The sequence below is a fragment of the Hyperolius riggenbachi genome, chromosome 5, assembly GCF_040937935.1.
Source record: "Hyperolius riggenbachi isolate aHypRig1 chromosome 5, aHypRig1.pri, whole genome shotgun sequence".
NCBI classification, from domain to species: Eukaryota; Metazoa; Chordata; class Amphibia; order Anura; family Hyperoliidae; genus Hyperolius; species Hyperolius riggenbachi.
The window spans coordinates 92125922-92152538 of record NC_090650.1 but is presented as its reverse complement, the minus strand read 5'-3'; the positions used below and the strand labels follow the sequence as shown (position 1 = coordinate 92152538).

General features: G+C 41.9%; 1 protein-coding gene and 1 long non-coding RNA gene across 5 annotated transcripts in view; one reads left to right on the top strand and one right to left on the bottom strand.

Moving 5' to 3' along the window:
* Positions 1 to 26617, top strand: part of HDAC9 (histone deacetylase 9) — a 660228-nt gene that overhangs the window by 9487 nt on the left and 624124 nt on the right. Inside the window, exon 1 of one of the 4 annotated variants that reach the window (XM_068235992.1) lies at positions 16947 to 16990. The exons of the other annotated variants lie outside the window; for them this stretch is intronic. The gene's annotated coding sequence lies outside the window, so the exon portion shown is untranslated. Of the gene's footprint in view, positions 1 to 16946; positions 16991 to 26617 lie in introns of those variants that run through there. 4 annotated transcript variants of the gene reach the window in all.
* On the bottom strand, positions 11557 to 16872 carry LOC137519674 (uncharacterized). Its single transcript, XR_011021077.1, has 2 exons — positions 16770 to 16872; positions 11557 to 11787 (listed from the first exon to the last, which is right to left on the bottom strand). It is a non-coding gene; the product is annotated as an uncharacterized lncRNA (long non-coding RNA).

The following is a 26617-nucleotide window of genomic DNA, read 5'->3' as shown; positions in this document are numbered from 1 at the left end:
AGAGAGATGGTGAGTGACACCTTGACTATGCCCGCTCCCAGAAACATATGGCCAGCAGAGAAGATAGGGCACAGATCTATGGCAGCAGTATGGAACACATCACCATGTCTAAATGAAGGGTTAAAATTTAAAACACATACAAATAAGAAGTACATTTCTCCCAGAGTAAAATGAGCCATACATTACTTTTCTCCTATGTTGCTGTCACTTACAGTAAGTAGTAGAAATCTGACATTACCGACATATTTTGGACTAGCCCATCTTCTCATAGGGGGGTTCTCAGGGTTTTCTTTACTTTTAAAAGCACTTAGTGAATGGCAGTTGCTCCGTCCAACTGCCAAAATAGTGTGTAGCGAGCAGGAAGGTTGGCCAGCATCTTTGTATAACTCATTTTCAGGAAATGTCTTTATAAAGAACTAGCTGATTGCCCGGCGTTGCCCGGGAATATATTTGGCTGGTGTCGGCTCCACCCACTTTTTCTAACCCTAACAATTAATCAATGACCAAGTTTGTGAGCTTTGTGGTCTTTGGCATCAATAATTTGTATTGAAATGAAAAAATCTGATGGGTTGTTTGTGGCTCCACCCCCTTTTCTGAATTTGAACCCCAGTCACCCAATGACCAACTGTACCAGGTTTGAGGCCTGTGCCATTAACAGTGCAAGAATGGTAGCAATTAAATATTCCACTTGAAAAGCAATAGGTGAAGCTTTATACACTATTGTAGGCTCCACCCACTTTTCTGAATATTAATCCCATTCACTGAGTGAGCAACAGTGCAAAGTTTAAGAACCCTCCGATTAACAGTGTAGGAATGGCTGCAGTTTACATTTTCCCAGTGAAATTTGTATTTGTCTCCACCCACTGATGACCCGGCATTGCCCGGGTATGTATTTGACAGGTGTTGGTTCCGCCCACTTCTTCTAACCCTAACGCACAAACACTCAATGACCAAGTTTGTGAGCTTTGGGGTCTTTATCATCAATAATTTATATATTCCCATAGAAATTAAACAAATCAGATTGGCTGCTTGTGGCTCTGCTCCTCTCCAGCATTTGAACCCCAGTCACCCAATGACCAACTGTAGCAGGTTTGAGGCATCTGCTATTACCAGTGTAAAAATGGCAGCAATTTAAATATTCCCCCAGAAAATCTACAGGTGAATTTTGATTGGCTATTATATGCTCCACCCCCTCCCTAAATATTAATCTCAGTCACCCAGTGACCATCTGGGAAAAGCTTGGGAACCCTGCCATTAACAGTGTAAGAAGGCCTGCAGTCTACATTTTCCCAGTGAAATGTGGTTTTGGCTCTGCATTCTTTTTGTCACCTGGACATACAGTCACTCAATGACCAAGTTTATGAGCTTTGGGGTCCTTGGCATCAATAATTTGTATTTTCCAAGAAATGAAACTGTTTGTGGCTCTGTCCCCTTTTCTGAAATTGAACCCCAATGACTAACTGTACCAGGTTTGAGGCTTGTGCCATTAACAGTGCAAGAATGGCAGAAATTTTAATATTCCCCTTGAAAATCAACAGGTGATTTTGATTGGCTTTTTAGGCTCCACCAACTTTTATGAATCTTAATCCCAGTCACCCAGTAACCAATTGTGCAAAGTTTGAGAACCCTGCCATTAACAGTGAAGAAGGGCTGCAGTTTACAATTTCCCAGAAAATCTGTTTTTGACTCCACCTACTTTTTTGTAACCTTGACACACAGTCGACCAAGTTTGTGAGCTTTTGGGTTCCAGGCATCAAAATTGTGTGAATGGAAGCAGTTTATCCAAAAAAAAGCAAATCTGATTGGATTTTTGTGGCTCCTCCCCTTTAGTGAATTTGAACCACAGTCACTTGATGATCGACTGTAGCAGGTTTGAGGCCTCTGCCATTAACAGTGTAAGAATGACAGCAGTTTCAATATTCCCCTTGAAAATCAATAGGTGAATTTTGATTGGCTCTTGTAGGCTCCACCTACTTTTCCGTATATTAATCCTAGTCCCCCAGTGACCAACTGCGTCAAGTTTGAGATCCCTGCCATTAACAGTGTAAGAATAGCTGCAATTTATATTTTCCCATGTAAAAAGTTGTTTTTGGCTCTGCCCACTAACCTTGACATACAGTCACTCACTGACCAAGTTTATGAGCTTTGTGGTCTTTGGCATCACTAAGTTGCTTGTTACCATTGAAATTCAACAAATCTGATTGGCTGTTTTTGGCCCACTCCCTTTTCAGAATTTAAACCCCAGTCTCCCAGTGACTGACTGTACCAGATTTGAGGCCTCTGCCATTAAGAGTATATGAATAGCAGCAATGTAATTATTCCCCTTGAAAATCAAAAGGTGAATTTTGATTGGCTGTTGTAGGCTACACCCACTTTCCTGAATATTAGTCCCAGTCACCCAGTGGCAAACTGTGTCAAGTTTGAGAACCCTGCCAATAACAGAATGGCTGAAATCAATTTAAAAAATCTGATTGGCTGTTTGTGGCTCCACCCACTTTAGTGAATTTGGACCCCAGTCACCCAATAACTGACTGTATCAGGTTTGAGACCTCTGCCATTAAAGGATACCACAGCTGAATAAACAGATAACTCCAGTGTGTGGGGGGTCAAAAGTACATACTGTGACCACCTCCTGCCCCCTCCGTCTGCCGCTGTTCGTGCACTATTCATGCCGGTGTCCCGGCGACTTGCTTGACCCTTGACCTGAACATATTTCTTCCCTCTTCACTTCTGGCTGGCGCATAGCTTTCGGCTCAGAAGCACACTGTCCTCTCCGTCTAATCTGGGCTGCGTGTGCGCTCCATTACACCAAGCGTCACATGATTAGCATGTGACGCTTGGTGTATTGGAACACACACGCAGCCCAGATTAGACGGAGTAAAATGTAATGTAAATGTTCCCCCTTGAAAATCAATAGGTACATTTTGATTGGCTGTTTTTAGGCTCCACCCACATTTCTGAATATTAATCCCAGTCACCCAGTGGCCAGTTGTGTCAAGTTTGGGAACCCTGCCATTTAAAAAATTAAGTTGTTGGCGCCGCACAATTTTTCTAACCTTGACATACAGTCACTCTATCAAGTTTATCAGCTTTGGGGTCCTTGGTATCAATACTTTGTATATTCCCATTGAAAAATAAACAAATCTGATTGGCTGTTTGTGGCTCTGCCCCCTTTCTGAATTTGAACCCTAATCACCCAGTGACCGACTGTACCAGGTTTGAGGCATCTGCTATTAACAGTATAAGAATGGTAGCAGCGTAAATATTCCCTTTGAAAATCGAAAGGTGAATTTCTATTGGCTGTTGTAGGCTCCACCTACCTTCCAAATTCTTAATCTCATTCACCCAGTGACCAACTGTGCAAAGTTTGAGAACCCTGGCATTAACGGTGTAAGAATGCCTACAAAAAAAGTGGGATCAGCGCATCACCAGGCCGCCTCTGAATGGCCCCAGCTCAGAGATGCGCTGAGCCCCCCCAGAAACTGCAAAAGCACCTTGAACCCAAACAGAGGCTCTGCATATACACCAAAGGAAAACTATTAAGTGGGAGCAGCTGACCAGAAATAAATCAATCAAACATAGCAAAGAAATGAACAGCGCTACTTAAAAACAGATGAGTGCTTACCTGCAAAAAAGTGCACACCCCACTCATGGGATTCAAATACACAATGAGCATACACATGACCTGTCTACCACTTGGAGGATGTTAGTTTCACTAACAATTTGCAATTTGTTAGGTACTTGTCCCTCCCACTGTCGAAGAAGTCTTTCCTCCATGGGAGGGGACCTAACACTAACTAAATTCTACCTATGCATATGCATAGCCTGGGCGCGCTACCAGTAAAATTGAGAATTGCGCAAAAAAAGTGGGATCAGCGCATCACCAGGCCGCATCTGAATGGCCCCAGCTCAGAGATGCGCTGAGCCCCCCCAGAAACTGCAAACGCACCTTGAACCCAAACAGAGGCTCTGCATATACACCAAAGGAAAACTATTAAGTGGGAGCAGCTGACCAGAAATAAATCAATCAAACATAGCAAAGAAATGAACAGCGCTACTTAAAAACAGATGAGTGCTTACCTGCAAAAAAGTGCACACCCCACTCATGGGATTCAAATACACAATGAGCATACACATGACCTGTCTACCACTTGGAGGATGTTAGTTTCACTAACAATTTGCAATTTGTTAGGTACTTGTCCCTCCCACTGTCGAAGAAGTCTTTCCTCCATGGGAGGGGACCTAACACTAACTAAATTTTACCTATGCATATGCATAGCCTGGGCACGCTACCAGTAAAATTGAGAATTGCGCAAAAAAAGTGGGATCAGCGCATCACCAGGCCGCCTCTGAATGGGCTGAGCCCCCCAGGCTATGCATATGCATAGGTAGAATTTAGTTAGTGTTAGGTCCCCTCCCATGGAGGAAAGACTTCTTCGACAGTGGGAGGGACAAGTACCTAGCAAATTGCAAATTGTTAGTGAAACTAACATCCTCCAAGTGGTAGACAGGTCATGTGTATGCTCATTGTGTATTTGAATCCCATGAGTGGGGTGTGCACTTTTTTGCAGGTAAGCACTCATCTGTTTTTAAGTAGCGCTGTTCATTTCTTTGCTATGTAAGAATGCCTACAGTTTATATTTTCCTAGTCAAATTTGTTTTTGGCTCCGCCCACTTTTTGTAACCTGGACACACATTCACTCAATGACCAAGTTTGTGAGCTTTCAGGTTCCTGGCATCAAAAATGTGTGAATGGAAGCAGTTTATCCACCAAGGAAATCTGATTGGCTGTTTGTGGCCCCGCCCCTTTAGTGAATTTGGACCCCAGTTACCCAAAGACACACTGTAGGAAGTTTGAAGCCTCTGCCATTAACAGTGTAAGAATGACAGCAGTTTAAATATTCCCCTTGAAAATCAATAGGTGAATTTTGATTGGCTTTTTTAGGCTCCACCCACTTTCTTGAATCTTAATCGCATTCACCCAGTGACCAACTGTGGCAAGTTTGAGAACCCTGCGATTAACAGTGTAAGAATGGTTGCAGTTTACATTTTCCCATTGAAAATGAACTGCTGAAATTTGATTGGCTGTTTTATGCTCCGCCCACTTTTCCTAGATTTGTAACCTCGGTCACCAAGTGACCAACTGTGCCAAGTGTGGGGACTCTGGCTTGATTACTGGCAGAATGGCAGCCTTTTACATTTTTTCCATTGACTTGAATGGGTGAAATCTGATTCGCTGTTTGTAGCTCCGCCCACGTGTGCAGGGGGGCCGCGAGACCCCCAGAACATATCATCCCAGGTAGTAAGGGATCTGTATACCAAGTTTCGTTCAAATCGGTCAAGCCGTTTTCGCGTGATCGCGGCACATACACACATACATACATACATACATACAGTACATACATACATACATCCGATTTTATATATATAGATAAAGGCCATGCTTAGAATCCCCCATGAAGAGATGGACTAGCCCAAAACCTGTCGGTAACGTCAGATTTCTACTACCTACTGTAAGTGACAGCAACATGGGAGAAAAGTAATGTATGGCTCATTTTACTCTGGGAGAAATGTACTTCTTATTTGTATGTGTTTTAAATTTGAAGATTTTCGCGACAATCCCTCTTTAAGCAGTTTTATAGATACAGCAAATCTAGCTTATGGCAGTGATGCAGCAGTTGTGTTTGCTAATTGTGGAAATCAGTTTGAGGTCGCATTCACAGAGTCACGTTGCAGTGCTGCATTATTAAGTCTTATAGTGCAGCTTACTACGTTGCAATGATAATCCTATCGGATGTTCACAGTGCGGTGTTAACGTCGCATTGAAAAACCTTGCATTATTGTAACTCACTGCTTGCAGTACATTACCTCTAAACGCAGACGTGTTGCAACATTAGCGTCACATTAAAATGCAACCTCCCACTGTGAATGGGACCGAAAAGGAAATGATAGGGTGTTTTTGTTCTTTTTATTTTTTAGGGATATTGGGTTTGAAATTCCCCCTAGTTAAAGCGGAATATAACCCTGCATTTCAACTTTGCTCTAAAACATTATTTACAGTATATTATATGCAACCAGCATTTTTTTTTTACTAGACCAGCATTGGAAGGGTTACACAGGGCTTTAAAGTTCCTGGAGATTTCTGCAGACGCATCCGAACCTGAAATAGATACATTTTGTTTACATAAATGTATCTAAGTGTGGCATGTGACTCATCTCTCTCACTGAGAAGGAGTTGGAGGACAGCCAAAGAGTGTGTAACTGTTTATCAATAGATACATCTAACTAAATAGAATGTATCTATCTGAACTTCTGCATATCTCTCCACGGAACTTGAAACCTCTGTGTTTAACCCTTCCAATGCTGGTCTAGTAAAAAAAAAATGCTTTTTGCATATAATATGCTGTATATAATGTTTAAGAGCAAAGTTGAAATGCAGGGTTATATTCCGCTTTAAGTATATACTATAATATGCAGCTATACTGGACCTTTTCTTGTGGTAAAATCCACTAGTGGAAAACTAGAAGGAGTTTCTACAGATTGATATGGTAAAAAAAATTATGTGTGTATGTGTGTGTGTTTTTTATTTCTTTACAGCACATAGCAAGTGAAATAACATTAAAAAATAGTGAATAATGACATACAGGAGAATGCAATAAGATACCCATTTTTTACCTTAATTATCCTGGTTTCCTCATCCCAAATGCTTCCTATATCTCTATATTGCTGTATATTGGTATGCAACCCTGCCGTCCCAGTGATGTTTAGCCTAGGCCATGAGGTCATGCAGACTACTCAGAGCACTCTAAATGATCATGTAACGTCCCTGCTCACTCACAGGAAAAAAACAAAACAAATATTCCTCAGTGGCTCACCTTGCCAGGAGTAAAGACGCTGACATCTCTGATGTAGATCAGGGTTAGATAAGATTACAATGAGCCAACATTGACAAAATAATTTCTAAATGAATTTTGTAAAAATAAGCAATTTATTCATTGAATATATACAGCATAATTCCTCTTCAAGTTAATTTGGGACAACTTAAAGTGGTGGATCCAAGATAAACTTTTACTCATTGCATAATTGCGTTCTTTTCATATAGTTTATAGGGCATTCCTCAAGCCAAATACTTTTTTTTGTTTTATGCCCTAATTCCCTATAAACTAAACAAGCCTCGCCCACAGCTCCCCCAGTGCCTAGGCACTCTGAGACCCATGTAGCAAGGGCTTATGGGAGCTCAGTCTGGGCAGGAGGAGGTGTTACTAGCCAGAGATTTCAGAGGCAGAGGGGAGGAGGGAGGTGGAGAGGGGGGTGATGTTTTCTTTTCTTTTTTTTTAAACAATGAATTTTTATTGCCAATAATATAAAAGCAATACAGTCATTGGGTATATGATGTTAACAATTGGCTTATACAAAAACAGTAAACCATAGTCCTGCGCGTATGCAGGAGTATTGTAACATGCAATATAAACAGAAGTCTAATAGAAAAGACAACATAAACTTAGGAAATTTAGATAACTAGAATTTTTCGTTAGTATCCAAATGTAAGAAGTCAAAAGAAACATGAGAGCTAGCATTTAATTAAGTTTATTTTGGTCACCAAAAAGAAAGCAACGTTTTTTCTCCATGTTAATATTTGCATTAGCAAAAGCAAGAGTATGTGAGAATAAGGGAGGATGAGTGGAATTCCAGTTAGATATAATCTGGTGGCGAGTGGCACATATGATCTGGGAAATCTCCAGACGGTGTGGGGAGGGTATATGATCTAAGCTTTCATGGAGAATTGCAAGCTGTGGGGTTAATTTAAATGGCGCCCAAATATGAGTAGCAATGTATCGGCTAATTTCTTTCCAGAGCGCATTAATGGATTTGCAGTACCAGAATATATGAGATAGGGATCCTAGGGAGCCACAGTTTCTCTAGCAATCGGGGGTGAGGTCTTTTTTGAATTTTGACAGACGTGATGGAGTTAGATACCAATGCAATAACATTTTTTGGAATGTTTCCCAGTGGGTGGTACAGCGGGAGTATCTAAGTAGCATTGTCGAAGCACAATGGATTTGTTCCAATGAGATATTAACTTTCAACTTATGTGACCAGTAACTAATATATTTCATAAGTAGAGGTTCAGAAGACCTGAGTAATTCCCTGTAGCATAACGAGATACCCTTTTTGAGAGGAATGGGAGCTCTGACAAAGTGGAGAATTGATTTAGAGGGACTGATGTTTTCACAGGCTGAGGGCTGGAGATGCAGAGCAGCTTGCATGTGTGTAATGATCGCAAGCAGAACATGGCTGCTCTCATTGTATCACAGGGAGAAATAATCATATACTTTTGAAGCTGTTTGCAGCTGAATTTGCTACGTAAACTATCTAAACTTCAGATAAGATATATAGACAAGTTACTTGTTATAGTTAGTTTTTCAACTCTGATCCGATTTAATTGTGGGGGAAGAAGAGACGAAAAACTACTTTAATAAGTTGTGAATACATTTCCTATGAGAAAAGTCAGGAATTAATTGAATTAAGGCCAATGTGAGAGAAAGCTTTGCAGCAAAGTGTTGTAGGTATCAACTCCTGCACCAAATGAACCTGTTGAGTTGCTTCAGTGAAGCCTTTTTATTTGCCTTGCGGTGGTTCAACAGCATCTGTGTCTGGTTTTGTGCAGTCATTCCTGTGTGGCTTTCTGCATCTTCAGTAAATTCAAGCTGTTATTCTCTGCTGAGGCTTATTCTTTCCTTGAGGAAGGGGAATAAAGAACCTGTGCAGATCAGTTGTACCAGGACCTCAATTACACACATACAACACGCCACAGTTTTTATACAGATTCATTTCTAAAGTTGAAAAATTGTGACTTGTGCAGCCGACAGTTCAAAAGTATTTTTGGTTGAATTTTATTTTGTTTGCAGTCTGTTAAAGTGGAATTATACTCAAATTTCATCTATGGTCTAAAGCAGAGTTCCCCAACCCTGTCCTCAAGGCCCACCAACAGTACATGTTTTGCAGAAAACCACAAACATGCACAGGTGAGGTAATTAGTGTCTCAGCAGAGCTGATGAATTACCTGTGTGGATTTCCACAAAACATGCACTGTTGGTGGGCCTTTAGGACAGGGTTGGGGAACACTTAAACACAACAAATGAACAGCTAAAACCATCTGACTATTCTTCAGGCCGGTTTCAGACTGGCAACCGGCGGCATAGGAGCACTGCGGTGCGATGATTGCATTGCACCGCAATGCTAAAAATAGCCTTTGGAGATTACCACGGCAATGCACGGTAATCTCCCTTCTGACTGCAAGCCAAAATACAAGTGAGGCTCTTTCTTGGGCTCACTTCCTGTGGCCGAAAGTTGAATTGCGTGGAAGTCTATTGAAAAAATACACTTCTGCGCATGCGCTCTGTAACGCGAACAGCGAAAAACATAAAAAAAGTTGAATCGCCACAGACACAGACTTACATTACTTCTGGTCATTGCATGTTGCTGCGCATGTTGCTTTCATGGCAAATCGGGCACATCCGTCGTATTGCATGGCCCCCGTGCCAGGTATGAACTGCCCCATAGACTTTCCTTGGTGTAGCATTTACCTGCAGCAAAACATGGTAACGCACTGCGCCTCTAGGTACTGGAATGGTTAAAACTCAAGCTTGTTACCTCATTAGCTGCTTATTGATAAACTTGCCTTTGCTGACCAACATTATCAGGTTTTGGAAGTGTAATAAACTGTGTAAACAAGGTAGGAAAGTTTCTGCTGTATCCAGGAAGAAGCAGATAACTTTCTTTCCTTTATTTGCTCATGAAATACTTAATTAGGAGTCAATCTGATAATTTGTCCTGCAGCCAGCAATGATATCAGTTAGCTTCAGTGAGGTGTAAATATGCATTGAAATTACATCAAAGCAGTCTCGTGGCGTTTTATATTCATTATTTACTAAGTTTATGCATTCGCGAGCGCACACATTTTATTTTTAGTGTAATCCTATTTTAAGTGAAAAGTTGATAAGTGTGATAGTAAACTTGTAAGGTAGAACATTCTCACAAACCTGAGTATAGTGAAAAGATGGGACAATTGAAGGGATTTTTGCTTAAAGATAGGGACAGAAGAAAAAGCAATAACATCTCCACCAAAACGGGTTTATTCCTTTAAGATACAGTTTTACGGTGTTCTGTACTATTTGTAATTGGCCAGGTAAATCGGGTTACTATGGAAACTGCTTATAATTTTCTGTTTTGTTCAAAATGTAATTGCATGGCAGATTTTCTGTGCTTGGTAGCATTTCGTATATAAAAATATCAACTAATTTAGCAAAAATATGCTGTATACTAATGTCCTGTTTGGCAGAGAAAAGTGAGAAACTAGCTCATCTGGACTCGCTGTGACTATTTAATTGTCAATATAAAAGTACAATCAGAAGGGAATCAAAACTAACCAAAAAGTACTGCTTTGGCTAGTATTGGCCTGAACACCAGGCTCACATCTTTACCTAGTTATATACTTACTTCACAGGCTAGGCGGTCATCAAGACCGGATTTGTACTCTTTACCCCCCAAGGCCACTGTCAGCAGCCGTCCCCCTTGAGTATAGATAGCCAGATGACCCTCCCTCCCCTCCAGTATAGGCAGCCTGTTGACCCTTCCCTCTAGTTCTAGTTATCCTGATGACCCCTCCCCCCTACTAGTATAAGAAGCCGGATGACCATCAATCCCTTCCATATGGATAGCCTGATGACTGTCCTCCCTCCAGTATAGGTAGCCAGGTGACCCTTTCCCCTAGTATAGCCTGCTGCCCACCCGCCCTTTGTCCTGTGGTGCCCTAGGCCATGACCTATGTGGCCTTGGGTTAAATCCAGGCCCCGGCAGTCATATGACTGTCTAAGTGATTTTTGATTTACGTGAGGGCTGAGGGGGAGCATAACAACAGATGAAGACCATTGGATTCGATAACTAAATTACTATGCACCCTTCCTAGCTTATACCCCCTTTTACATGAGAAATCTTTTCCTTTTCACAAACGGATCATCAGGGGGCTCTGTATGGCTGATATTGTGGTGAAACCCCTCCCACAGAAAACTGTGAGGACCATGATCCTGGCAGGTTCTTGTCTGTGAACCTCATTGCATTGTGGGAAATCGCTGTTCACAGCTGTTTCCAACTGCCAAAAAAGTAAGCAGCAGCTTCTTCCTTTGACATCACCTGCCAGCAGTAAAAATGTCACCTTGTGATAAATGTCAGAATGTAAATCAGGGAGAGGAAAGCTTTTACAATGGGCAAACACTAAATCATTTATACATAATCATTGTAAAAATGAAGCACTATTTTACATTATTTTCACTGGTGTTCCTCTTTAAGACCTTCTTTGGAGCTCTTTAGGAAGAGGTTTCACTTCCTCTCAGTAATTTAATGCATTTCTCTTTTAGCGGAACTTTTCAGTTTTTGCAAAACTTTTGCTGACTTTAAACAGACAATTAAATGTGGGTTCGGTCTGTAGCGTAACTTATATTCTCCAGTGATGTGCGATATTCCTCAGCTCAGAGAACACCAGTGAATTAGTCCTACTGTGTGTAACAAAAGGTTTAATAGTCTATTTTGTAATCTCTGCCCACAGAGTTCAGCTTTAGCATGTCAGGAATAGATATCACAGCAATAGTCTTCCCTTCGTGTCCACAGGGATCCATTCTCTGGGGTGTCAGCAAGTTGGATTTGTCTCCCTGGTGGCCTTGGGTCTTGCAGCAGCCTTTTTGCTTCTCCAACAAGCTTCTGGAACATCATGCTGGGTTTCAGCTATCACTGAGAAAAACAACAAACCTGCAAATTATACACCAATCAACCAAAGCTCTAAAACCACTGAAAGGTCAGGTTAATAAATTGACGAGGGGTTGGATACATGAGGCAGCAAGTGAGTACTCCGTTTTTTAAAGGGAACCTAAACTAAAAAAAAAAACATGAGTTTCACTTACCTGGGGCATCTACCAGCCCCAGGCAGCTATCCTGTGCCCTCGCAGTCTCTCATGGCTCCTCTGGTCCCCCGCTGCCAGCTAGTTTCGTTTTTGCCGACTGGGAGTCGTCTAGCCGCCATGCGTACCTTTTTACGCATTCTCGCTGGTACAGAAAGCTATCGCGGACATTAACAAGTACATTTTTACATGTTACAGGTGTCATGCACCCGTAATGCATAAAAATGTACTTGTTAATGTCCGCGATAGCTTTTTGCACCAGCGGGAATGTGTAAAAAGGTACCCATGGCGGCCAGACAATTCCCAGTCGGCAAAAACGAAACTAGCTGGCAGCGGGGGACCGGAGGAGCCATGAGTGACTGCGAGGGCACAGGATGGCTGCAGGGGGCTGGTAGATGCCCCAGGTAAGTAAAACTCATGGGTTTTTTTTTTAGTTTAGGTTCCCTTTAAGGTAAAACACTGGAAGCAAGAAAAATAAAAATTCATAAGGATCTGAGGAACTCTGACAAGGGTCATATTGTTTTATTTATTATGGCTCTGTACTAAATACAAGCTGACACATCACTGCATTTCAGCGGATCTGCAGGTGTGTTTAGCTTCTAAGGACGACAATGGTTAATTTGCATATATTCAGCAGTGCTTCATCGTGGGAGACATCTCGGAGCTCACTCCAACCTGAATTATCGCAAATACTTTCTGTTTTAAGAAAGCAAACTTTTCTTTTCCATGCATTTTAGTAAGGGGGCTTTTTGGACCATTGTAGCCCCTTACACACTCCAATGAGTTCTGGTTCACCATGAGCTTGCTGGTTAGTCTGTACCTCTGGGTCATATTGTGATGGCCAAATGATGGGGTCAGAGAATCAACAGAATAAAAGGTCTTCTGGATTGTTTCCAGTATGCAGAGGTTAGTACCTGCTAATAGTGTTCTGGGCAGTAGCGTAACTTCAAATCATGGGGCCCCCCAGCAAAACTTTGAAGGGGCCCACCCAATGTTCACACCCCTTCCCTTGCCTCCCCTTGGTGCCCTTCACAGCCTTGGGGCCCATCTCACAAGTGGCATAAAACAAGTGTGGCCATCATCATAGGCAAACGCAGAGGGGGATTACAGCTGCCCAGAATCCCCCTCAGACCTGAGCTGGTGCAGTGTCTGGGGACAGGCATAAGTTGAGACACCAGAATATCTGCCGGTATCCTGCAGCTCACAGCACCGCCCCCTTTCTTTACCTGCTACAGTTGACTTTGTATGGAACAGCAGCGTGTGTACAGAGCATGGAGCAGCTCTAGGAAACTTCACAGAATCAGGTATGAGCACTGCCCTGTGCAATGTCAGCTGTCCTCATTATTATCTGTATCCAATCTGCTCCTGATCGATCCCGTTGTCGATTGGGAGAAGATCGGAAAATTAGGAAATAATTGTCAGATCCTGTCTTTCGGATGGGAAATTGCATTATGTGTACCCAGCATGATGTCCTACCATATTATTATACTTTATTGTGTGTGGCTGAGGGAGACCTTTCAGGAATACCCCCTTTGAAAATCCTGGGTATGCCCCTGATCATGATCTTCATGCTCATAATAAGTGTAGCCACAAAAACACCTGATCTGAAGTATAGTCCCCTGTATTGGAGGAAGGGAAGTAGTTGTGGGCCCCCTACAGCTCTGCTCGCTTCTAGTTACGTCTCTGGGTCTGAGGAAGCACAGCTTGTGAACTAGCGACAGGGTCATGGGTGCCCAAGGCTCTTTGATGCATGTGGGAGTGAAAGCGAATCCATCTAGTCTTATTCCACGGAATAGCTACTGTAGCACAAAAGGCTGAAAAACATAATGCTAGTCATAAGAAAAGGGTTTCAGAACAAATAATCCATTGTAGCTTACTACATATAGGCCACACACTAGTCAACGTGACCATGTTGAATACTGTCCACCTCTGAAAAAGCCTGTGATGGATTCATAAGTATCAGAATTGGAGCACTGGAAGAAGGTGGTCTAATAGGATGAATCGTGTTTACACATCACCTGACTACCTGACTGCAGAGGATTTGATGCAAACGTCATGTTGCCAGATACCACAGGACATCTTAGCCCTCTACAATCCTGTGTCGTACTATGTAGAACACTGGCCTTTACCAGCATAGGTCCAATGTTGGACATAGTACGACACATGAAAAATGGCAGCCCCAGGGTGTGCTATTGCCAGATAAAATCCAGCACAGGATCAGCCCCTTTGGATTATAGTGTTGGACTTAAAGTCTAATCGTACTGCGCAGTTGCAGAATGCTCCTAGTGATGAGAGCACACGTGGCTGGACTGTGTGAGCCATCTTGCCAGCATGGCTATTCAGTACCTGTGCAAAGTGTATTCTCTGTGTAATAATATTGCTGGGATTTGTAGTTCTATGAAATTAACCTCTGAAGTAGTTCATAGTTTGCTGTTTGCACTTTCCCTCCTACATCTAGGTGGAAAATTCCTCTCACCAATAAGAGAGCAGCTTTTATACTGTGGGGATTTTGTAGCCAATGAAAGAAAGTCTGAGTCTTAGCTCTGAGAGGAAGGGACTAGAATTTGCTAGAAACTGATTGAGCCCGGAGCAAGGATAACTGGGTGGAAGCCTGCAGCAGAGAGAGCTGAGAACTAGAGGAGACTGGAGAGAGATCTGAGGGAATACACAGTGTTCCACACACAGAACTGAGCTGAAATTCTTCCTCCAAAGTGTCCTGTGACTTCATCCTTTCTGGAGAAGAGGAATGTGACAGACTCTGATAGACTACTTCACATGGCTGCTTCATTTTGCCTCATCTGAAGGAACTGTAAGAAAGCTACTGACAGGCTGATAGTGAATCCAGTTCATTGGTATGTCTTATCATCTGCCTGTACTGCAGCCCTGCAGGTTCACAGAGCCAGCTTTGAGTGAGTGATTCCTGATTCCTGTTGGAGTGTGACTTTCACATGGTCAAGCCTCCCATGGTCTTATGCAACGCAGTTTCTAGTTAGCACTAGAGACAAAAACTGTCATATTGGTCTAACAATCTGCTCTGATGTGTCTAGGCCTATCAGAAAAGGATCTATTAAATATATCTGATAATCCATCTTGTATCATCTTCCTGCTGCTGCTCTTCTGAGTGAAGCTCCTGCTGAATTACAAATGCTGTTTTGTATATGAGCTCCAACTACCAGCATACTACTTAGATTAACATTGGCCAATATTTAGGGAAATTTGCTTAAATGTTTATCTGAGTTTGACCTTAACAGACCGTTTGTACATTTGTCATTTAAAGTGCACTTAATGATTTACTTTGGTTTTTGGGATTTGACATCTCTGAAATTTTCTGGTTCTTCTTTGGGCTGAACCCCTTTCCAGAGACTTTGGAGGTGTCATTCTCTATTGCATTCCTTTGCAAGCAACTGTTGGCATTCCATTATTGCCATAACTGTGAGTTCAGATGTTATGACCTATCTGTTATAACATGTTGCTAGAAGGTAAAATGTTAATTTTATCTTTATTACTGGGTCTCCGGATCCAATAAAATTGCTTAGCATTATACTGCTGGTTCATGTGTATCACTGGAGGCTGTGGGTGTCACCAGAGTTGGAAAAGAGCAGGACCCATCTAACAAAGCTACACCTACGGTTGCGCAACATGTGTATGTGCCAACTCACCCCAACTGGTAGATTTACTGTGCAGGCTGTCGGAGGATTGAGGTGACCTTGGAGGATGGCAAAGGAGGAAGGGAGCAGGGGCAGCAACTTGCTCACCTATCAGCAGCCCGCCAGTCGCACATCAGCATCCAGCCGTCCACCTATCAGCACTCATTCACTCACCCTTCAGCCTCCAGCCACTCATCACCATGCTTTTATCCGCTTAGGAGGGGGGAAACGTTGTTCAATTACCTTTAAGGTCACTTTCCATAACTGTGTTTTGGGAGGAAACTCTGGCCCACTGGCCTTAAAAGTGAATATGCAACCTAAATAAAACAAAAGAACAGATACTCAGCTAAGAAGAGGGAAGGCTCTGGGTCCAATAGAGCCTTCCCATTCCTCTCCTCATCCTCTTGTTCCCCCGCAGGGTCCTCTCTTCAAATCTCCTGCCGCGAGAGGCTTCCACAGCCTTCAGGAGCCCTCACTCACGAAGACAGGTGGCTTTGTACTAAGCATGTGCGAGTGCACGAGACAGTGTGCTCATGCATGTGCAGTACAGAGCGGCCCGTCTTTGGGAGCCCGAGTGCTCCTGAAGGCTTCCGAAGCCGACCCACGGGGAAGAGAGCAGTCTTTGACAGATCAGTCGGAGACTACTAAAGGGAGAGCCAGTGCAGGAACAGCGGGACAATGGGAGGAACGGGAAGGCTCTATAGGATCCAGAACCTTCCCTATCCACAGGTGAGTATCTGGTTTTTTTTTTCATTTAGGCTTTCCTTTAAATTACACTGTTACATTACAGTTAGCCCCACCCACATTCTGTCATGGCTACACCCATTTTTTTGCTGCTTTGCACTCTACGCTCTTCTTTCCCCCCAAAATTTGCCACAATGCACTTAGCATGCCACTCCCCTCAAATCCCCCTGAAAAAAAAATGATTGGGGGACGGGATGTCTGTATAATCAGCACTGGGTATCAAATACCCAAGCTATGCCATTAGGCAGATAGTTGTAATGTTTGCCTGATCAGTGCACATCCTAATGATTATGTTAGGTTGTATTTTATACCACATAATTCTCTATTCTACAAATGTTACAAAAGAACCTCTTCTATCCGGCAGTCTGGCATTATCAGTGCAATATGAAATACATTGCAAGCAGCTAATTACTTTAACGATTACCTCACATAACATAGTAATCTTTGGGGAGATGATTTCCTGTGCACACATGACTTCCCCTCTGATGAAATCCTCTGCGAGTTTCTCCGGATCACAGCATGATAAGACATTAATATGCCAGTTATTTAACAGTTTTCCTATGCTCTAGTAGAGCCTATGCTTCCAGTATTGGTCCAGGACGGCGCAGGCACGGGTTGGCTACAGAGGGCTGGCAGAAGCCCCAGGTAAGTGAAACCTTTTTTTTTTAGTTCCACTTTAATTTGCCTAGAGTTTTTTATTTTTTTTTAACAGGGATTCAGGATAGGTGTTACAAAACACAACCTAAACACTAACACGGGTTAGAAAACCACATACACTGCTAGACTAACATTTTGTTGTCACTTGTTATTTGCAAGCAGAAATTTAGTCTCTTATAGTGATTGTTTTACATTACAGAATTAGTTGTGTAAACTTTATTAATGAGCTACATAACCATAATTACATTTCTGGGAGGCTCTGTCAGTAATTGATAAGTATCAGTCTGTGGTACTTAGTACTTTCACAGAGTCTATTTTCCTCTCAATCAAGCCTTCTGCTTCCTGATGAGATTCTCGCTGCTGGCCAAGGTGCTGAACTGCTGCCAAGCAGCTTCTGTTTCACATACAGCACCAGCGGATAGGGCTTCTTCTGTTGTGCTGCTCTCCAGGCTGTAGGAGATTTTGCTAATTATTTTAAGTATGAAAGTGTAAATGAGTCATCAGTTTCTAATTGTCAAAATATTAAATGTTGTTTTTCTTGAGAAATGTTTAGCGGCGTCCGCTTCTCTCCTTATAGGGAAAATCCAGTCAATAACTTGATACTTTGAGGACTATTTATAAAAAAGGTTTACGAGCATAATTCATTCAGGAAACATGCTTGTAATCCAAAGCACTCATATCAAAGCGAATGTCCCCATAAGAATTCATGGAAACACTGTTGATTTGTTCCACAATCCAAAAACAGTTCCAGTAAAATAGTATCAAATAAAAACGTAGACAAGACTTTAGCTATAACTAACAGAATCACTATCATCTGTTGGCTCGCCCCAGCCTTATTTTTGTGGGGCTTTAACAAGGAACGTATCCATTGACCGTTATTTTTGAGGATTTCATGGAAATGTGACTTTGCACAGTCTCTACACGCAAACTAAGCACAATTAAGTACAATTCTGCAGCGCCAAAGGGAGAAACTCTCTCTCAGCTCAGTTGTGAGGACGTGACGCATGGGTACTTTTTTTTCGCTTGTCTATCAAGACGTTGCTTGTATATCAAGTCAAACTTTCATAAACATTTTTGCTTGCATTGCAAAGCGCTCTTAAACCAATTTACTCTCAATCTAAGGTTTTGCTGTATTTCAGTTCCAAACATTTTACCAGCTTTACATCGTTTTGTTAAGGAAATGCACAATGTCTGAAATAGGTGAAATCCCAGACAAATGTGTTACATTCTACCTGAAGCAATTTCGCACTCAGGTGTAACAAGCGGGGAAGGGGATGAAGAAGCAATCCCTGCCCCCTGAAAGGAAACCTAAAGTGAAAAAAAAAATGTATGATATAATGAATTCTATGCGTAGTACGGATAATTAATAGAACACTAGTAGCAAAGAAAAGAGTCTCATATTTTTATTTTCTGTTATGTAGATTTTTTTTAATATAACATTTCATCATTCTCATATTTGCAATTTAGAAACCACACTCTGTGTTTTAAACTATAAAACAAAGCAGAAATAATGACCTTTTGAACATTGCTGCAGTAAAACCTTATCTCAAGCTGTCTCTCACTGTTTCTTGGCTGTTTAAGTGATTCCTACAGGCCTGTATTCCACCCAGGGGGTCGATTAGCTCAAAGAAATTCTTTTTCATAGAAAACAACTGAAGTTTTTTAACTCTTCCTGTACTGGAAAACGATACGAGACTCTTCTTTTCTACTAATGTTCTATTTCTTAGCTGTACTACACAAACAATTCATTATCTCATAAGTTTATTTTCACTTCAGGTTTGCTGTAAAGAAAGAGGAGGCAAAGCTGTGGGTGACACCCAGATTTCTGTGTGCATGTAATTAAGGCACCAGGAAATGTGGGCGCAGGGTAAAGCCAAAAAACAGCTCACCCTGCTCTTGCACAAGCCCCAGCGGCATTAATTACTATACCTCCTCTAGGACTCGGGGTAAGACGTAATTAGGCTGCCAGCCAAATTATAATGTCTTTATAGTAATTTGGGAACCGTCTTTTGACGGCGCACAAGTGACTGACTGAATGCTGCTGTAGCCGATAGGGATGCTCGTTCGGATTCCGCAGAAATGCAATTTCCGAATTTCCGATCGAAAATTGCATTTCCGCATCGAAATTCGGAAATCGGTAATGGAAGTGCGGTAGGCGGATTTTCGCGTAAAATTTCACGTAAACCGCAGAAATATCCGCAGACTTTAACATCAATTTTCTCAAAAACTACAGTCTTTTTGAAAGTTTTTTTCCCCTCTTATTCCTACATTTCTGCAAATTTGGTGTTTCTAGCATCTATGGGGGATTTGCTATTAACCTCTAAAGTCAGCATCATACTGCATAGCGGTTCCAATGCGGATTTTTGCGGTAATTTCAGCCGATTTTAACATGGATTTTCCCAAAAACTACAAGGTCTTTTTGAAATATTTTTTTTCCTCTTGTTTCCACTTTTCTGCTTAACATACCCTGAAAATTTGGTGTTTGTAGAAACTACGGGGGCTTTTTGAGAAAATCGATGTTAAAATTGGCAGAAATTACCGCAAAAATCCGCATTGGAACCGCTATGCGGTATGATGCTGACTTTAGAGGTTAATAGCAAAGCCCCCATAGGTGCTAGAAACACAACATTTTTTGGGGATGTTAACCAGACAAGTGGGAACAAGAGAAAAAAGATCTTTCAAAAAGACCTTGTAGTTTCTGAGAAAATCAATGGTAAAGTTGGTGGAATTACAGCGAAAATCCACATCGGAATGCAGAAATCGTTAGCGGAAACGGTAGCAGTAATTGGCATTGGGGAAAAACTGTAAAAAAAAATAAATCCATAAATAGTTGCTTTAGGGACTCAGATTTTTTTTTCTTTTTTTTTTTATATGTATGTCATGAGGGTATATTACTGTTATTTTAGTACATAAGGGCTTACAATTGATAGGACACAAAAGAAACCAAAATAGAAAAAATACACCATTATTTTCATATAATATATTGACATCATACATTGTACTAGGAACATAATTTAAAGGTAACCTAAACTGAGAGAGGTATAGATGTTTCCTTTTAAACTATACCAGTTGCTTGTCAATCCTGCTAAACTCTTTGGCTGCAGTAGTGGTTGAATCACACACCTGAAACAAGCATGCAGCTAATCCAGTCTGACTTTATTCAGAGCACCTGATCTGCATGCTTGTTGAGGGGCTGTGGCTAAAAGTATTAGGGCCCATTCACACTTAAAAGCGCAAAATGCCAGCGATTGTTGCTGGCGTTTTGCGGGAGTGATTTTTCCACGATTTAACGTGGAAAAATCACTGGACACTGCAGCGATTTTTCCGCGATCGACAGGAAATCACCTGAAAATGGTGCAGGCTACACGTTTGCATTTGGCGATTTGCGTTAATCGCCGGCGATTAATGCAAATCACCCAAGTAAGAACGGGCCCATGGGGTATTATAGCACTAGTGCTTTAAAAAGCGCTAGCACTTGAGCGTTTTGCCGAAATCGCTGGCAAAATGCTGTAGTGTGAATGGGCCCTTAGAGACACCGGATCGGCAGAAGAGTCAAGCAACCGGTATTATTTTAAAAATCAATATCCTTCTCAGTTTAGGTTCCCTTTAAATGTTGTGATAGCCAGGATTAATGGGCAAATAAAATGGGTGGGTTTTATTTATAGTAGCATTGCTTATTTTAAAACCATAGGGGACGAAATTGAAAAAATAGTGTATTTTTTTATTTTCTTTTTTTTTGTATTTGCTTATAAAATGCATAGAAAATAATGTAATTACTGAAGTATAAGCAAAAAGCTTAATTTGTGGTAAAAAAAAAGATATAGATCATTTACGTGTGAGAAGTAGTGATAAAGTTATTCGCAAATTAATGGAAGGAGTGCCGACAGGGGAAAATTGCATTCATCCTGAAGGTGAAAACACCTGCTGGCTGAAGTGGTTAAAACAACTTTTCAGCACTTTGCAATTGAAAAAATACCAAAAAGTAGGTGAAAAAGTCAAATGATTCTGAGTAATTTCTTCCTTGCTACTGAATTAAAAGGCATTTTATTGATAAGATGTGAAAGTATAACCTACGAGAAAAAGTTAATTGGATGAGACCCCAATGACTTGTATGTGATTCTATGAAAAATAAAACATTAGTAATATAGAAAAGTCTCATATTTTTACCTTCAGTTTTAGAGCTTTATTTTTAAGATTGCACCAGACTGTCACAGTTGCAGTCTAGACTCCACACTCAGCCTTATTAAGCTGTAAAAGAAGCAGAAATAATGACCCTTTGAACTTTCCTTCAGTAAAACCTTATTATCTTCTTTCTTCCTGACAGCTATCAGCCTTTTAGCTTCTATTTACTTTTCTGGATACCAGACTGAATTTGACAAGTTATTAAAAAAAATTATTTTGCATAGATATTAGTAGCAAAAAAGTTTCTGTACCGTGTTAGCCAAACAAATTATATAGGTAGAAAAAATAATAATACCTTTTAACGGCTAACTGATAGAGTTAATTTATGCAAGCTTTCTGGGATCCAGTACCCCTTCTTCAGGTATATTTCCAGATGTTAGCTGAAGTAAAACACTGATGCAGGTAAATAGTAAACACGAAGATGACAGTTGTGATCAGCAGACTGGAACCAGTGAGTTAGTGCAAGCATACATGAAATCCAGCAGGTTTCTGAAGATCATGAAGCCAAGTCAGTTATGATGAATAAGGTGTCATAAATCCTGTTTCACAATTTAAAGAGAATCCGAGGTGTGCCCTAATTTAAAAGAATACACTTACCCGGGGCTTCTTCCAGCTCATGGTAGGCGACGAGGTCCCACGACGTCCTCCTGGCCCCTCTCCTTCAGCCTCGGCAGGCCCTCCGTTAGCGGCGTCACTTGGCGACACCCGGGCCTGGTGTCGGACTGCTCTTCTTGGTTAATGACGCAATGAGTCATCACGCCAGCTGCTTCACGTCATCACGGCGGCCGGCGTGACAGGTCTGCGCATGCGTGAGTTAAAACCCGCGCATGCGCAGACCTGTCATGCCGGCCGCTGTGATAATGCGAAGCGGCCATCGTGATGATGCATTGCGTCATTAACCAGGAAGAGCGGCCCGACACCAGGCCCGGGTGTCTCCGGGTGATGCCGCTAACGGGGGGGGGCCAGGCTGAAGGAGAGGGGCCAGGAGGACGCAGCGGGAACTCGTCACCTACCATGAGCTGGAAGAAGCCCCAGGTAAGTGTATTCTTTTACATTAGGGCACTCCTCAGAGTCCCTTTAAACCTTCTGTTAATGTCTTGAAAATTTTCATAAATTTTTACTCCGAATTTTTTCTTGATTGTTCAATTTTGAAGTTAGCCTTAAGAAGTACTTTTAGATCTTGCCTGCTGTGTCCTGGTTCACAGAAGTGTTGGGCCACTGGTGTGTCCATTTTACCCTCATTGATTTTAAAGCAGTGATGGTTCATTCTTGTGCGCAGTTTTTGTCCTGTTTCTCCTATATAGATTCCTCTTGAGGGCATTTCATGCAGCGTATCATGTATACAACATTGGATGACTCACAGGAAAATTGGTCTTATATTTGATGATATTTCTGTGAGTTTGGTATTTATATTTGGCTTGTGCCCAAGATATAAGGGTTGGTCTTACACCTAGTGTTATTGCAGGGTAATGTGCCTGGAGTTTCTGGTGTAGATAATTCACTTTTAATAATCATTTGTCTCAAATTGGGAGGTTGTCTGAAAGCAAGCAGTGGTAAATCAGGAAAAACTTCCTTCAGGCGTTTGTCTTTGTGGAGTATCGGTTGTAGGGCTTTCGACATCTTCCTCAGTGTCTTTAATTTTGAGTTAATTTTGCATAGATAACAACTCCAATTTTTTTTTTAAACTCTTGCTACACTGGAAAGGGACTTCAAATATTGTAATTTCTTAGTAGGTCTAGTACTACATTTGTACATGTTTATTTCATGTCACACGTCACTTCAGTACGTTTTTACACACTAGTGGCTGGACAGTATCTATTCAGCAAGGAGTTCTTTAGGCAATAATCTCTTACCATGTCAGATGGCCTAATGAATGCACCCTTACTGGCCTCAGCTCTTAAATACTTTTGAGTCCAACAGGAGAAAAGCGATCCTGCTGCAGTATATAGATTTAAGGTTGCAAATAGTGCATAAGGAAACTACCAAAGCCTGGTACCTAAGGTGAAAGCATTGATGCTTTTTGATCCTGAGTGGCCTCTAGCTGCGCATTCTATGGACTGATACCATCACGTGGATGTATTCACAGGATGTTCAGCCTGTACATGGACTATGCTAACACATGAACTGAGCAGATCCAGCAAAGTAACCATGGTTTAGGTTAGGGGCGGCACCATTTCTCTGCCATGATGTATCCTGGGGATGCACGTGGGTTGCAATAGGCCAAAATACCATCCTTGTCTTGCAGCACACACTGCAAAACAACTCTTTTGAACCGTGGATTACCCAGCAGGAAGTTCCCGGTTTTCTAACTAATGGGATACTGGATTTATAATGCCAACAGCACTACTGATGGTTCTTGCCTTCAAACTGAGAGTGGTTTAATTATGCACTATTTTCAACCTTTAGTACTGTATCTATATGTGACCAATGTCTTGTATGGATGGGGTAGTTTTATATATACACATATGCGGGAGAAGCATGTATATAATGCACTTTAAATAGGTACAGTGAATTGTTCACTTTAATAAATTCATCCCATTATTGCAAAAAAAAATCTGTTAAATTCATTTTTTTTGTATAATTGGTTCAATAAAGTGTAATAACACAAATCGATTTCTCTAATTCTTAACTTATTGATGTCTCCACTTATAAGGTACTCCAAGACTCCTCTAGAGCTCCTTCCACTCTCTGGATTTCCCTCATTTTCTCATACCTTTATATTCAAATAGGCTCTCCAGAGTAAACTTTTCAAAACTACCTGCTCATCTTTCTTTCCATCTTAATACTTTATCACTAAATAACTACAGAGCTATCATTCCTAGCTATTGCATCCAATCCTTCCACACCTCTCAAACGACAAGCAAGGTGCATTAAATAAATCTTGACTTACCTGGGGCTTCTCCCAGCCCCTACAAGTCACATTTGTCCCTCGCTGCAAATCCGGTCTTCTCCCTTCTCCTGCTGATGCTCCCGAACCTTCACCCCCTCAGCAGCACACTCCATTACAAACATCCTTTATGGGGAGATTCAGTTTAAAAATGATGTTGCGAGGTGCTCACGTATACACAGAAGGATCCGCAAACCGACCACAGGCTGAAGAAAGCTGGTATTCTTTATTCAAGAATTCCACATAACAAGTGCATAAAACCACAGGGTTCAACTGACGTGTGTCGGGCTTACAATCTGCCCTTAGTCATAGTTAAAAATGAACCTGCAAGGGGAGGGCTATAAGTAGGTGGGAGAGTAACAAACTCCACCCTGTACCTCAACTAGCCATCACCTTAAAGGAGACATTACAAGTACACACAATATAAAGATAAATAGCAAAGTGTTATCACAAAATTACAAAATTGGAATAGATTAAATATTATCATTAATAACAGTAATCAAAAAGATAAAAAGTAATGTAAAAAGTCACCACTAGAAGGAGTATTTCAACCTCAAGTAACAAGTAACCAACCATCTGATAGAGGAAGGGGGGGGGGGAGAAGTCCTATGTAGTAGGAGTGAATGGAGAGGTGGCGAAATTAACAATTGTAAACTAAATTAAGGTCCCAGCGTGTATTCAGACCCCTTGAAGTGCGAGTATCCAGTTTGTGGATCCAATATGCTTCTCGCCTCAGGAGTAATTTATAAATGTCGCCACCTCTCTTAGGGCTCACTACTCGTTCCACCCCTTGGAAAGTGAGAGAAGAAAGGTCGCCCTTGACTCTTTGAGTCTCTATGATGAATTAAACTCCAAACTAAAAAATAATATTAACAAACTTGAGACTATCATCATGGAGACCAAACGTGTCAAATTTCTGAGGGATACGAATGACTATAGTCGCAATGTTGTTTATGAATGGGGGAGGTGGGAATCCTTTTATAGGTCCCCGAAGTCCATTCTAAAAAAGTACACCCCCAAGAAGAATGTGAGCTTCAGCTCTTTGGATACTTCGTGTTCCCTATCAGATGTTTCTGAGGCCCCTGATTCTAGCCGTAGAGCTTTACAATCCATCTTCTCTAATGTCACACATCCAACAGGGGACCCTCCTTCGCTCCAGACATCAGGCGTCCCCATCCCTCAGCCCTCTTACTACAAGACACAAAGGAAATCGAACAGAACAAAGAAACGGAAACAAAAAAGAAATGTGTCAGACGAGCAGGGCGTAAACATAGAAAATCGAACAACCAGGTAGCCTTCCAGCCTGAGTCCACCACTAATAATGTGGTGAACCTTTCTAGTTACACTCTCTTTCCCCAGATCAGGTCAAATTATTGTCCAGAGGTTTATCATTTGCCCCTTCGAATCACTTTGATTTATTTCAGACAATCTTGGATATCAATAGATTTGTAAGAAATTTGGTAGTGAAAAAACACTTCTTTGAAGATCCCTCTGAACTAACTGAATTCCGCGCGCCACTTTCCTTGTCGCGGAAGCAAATTGAGGATGTTCCCTCTTTCTGTGACATTAGGAACATTTTGGCGCTTCAGACTTTAGATGATAGGGGCTTGGTTGGAGTGGGCATGGATCTAGTGAAACCCATCCAGGTTTCTAATCCCTCATTCTATCCAGTTAATGCTAGGTCCTCTGAAATTGATATGTTCCAAGACCTGGTGGAGAAGGAGCTCACCGATTTGTCGAGGACGTCCAGGGCACCATCGGACCTCTCGGCCTCCGAGCGGCAGGCACTGCTCTCTCTACAGAGCAATACTGATATTGTCATCCGCTCGGCGGACAAGGGGGGCGCGGTTGTTGTCCTGGATGCCGTAGACTACCGGTCAGAGGCCCTAAGGCAGTTAGGGGACGCGGATGTGTATCGGCCCTTACTCCGAAATCCTACTTTGGACTTCCTGGGTGATCTTCGGGAGCTTTTGGAGCTGGGACAACATATGGGTGTTATTACTAAAAGTATGTCTGAATTTTTCTATCCAACCCATCCTGTTGTCCCTGTTTTCCATCACCTCCCTAAGATTCATAAACCGGGCACTCCTCCACGGGGCCGACCCATTGTGGCGGGTATTGGCTCCGTGGGCGAGCGCCTGGGTGAGTGGGTCGATTCGCATCTGCAGCCCCTTGTCTTGAGATTACCGGGATACTTACAAGATACCCGACATGTTCTATCTAGTTTCACAGATTTTGTGTGGGGGGAGCATTTTCATTGGGTGACCTTGGATGTCGCCTCTTTGTATTCCTCCATTCCGCACGGACTTGCTTTAAAGGCCCTTAATTTTCATCTTGCCAAACATTCTACTTTTGGCGTCTCCCTACAGTCTTACCTCATGAGAGCCGTGGAGTACCTCCTCACACACAATTATTTTATGTTTGATTCGGGGTTCTACCTCCAGAGATGCGGAGCTTCTATGGGGGCCAAGTTTTCCCCCTCCCTGGCCAACCTTTACATGGGGTGGTGGGAGGAGCTCCGTATCTTTGGAGATGAGAACCCCTTT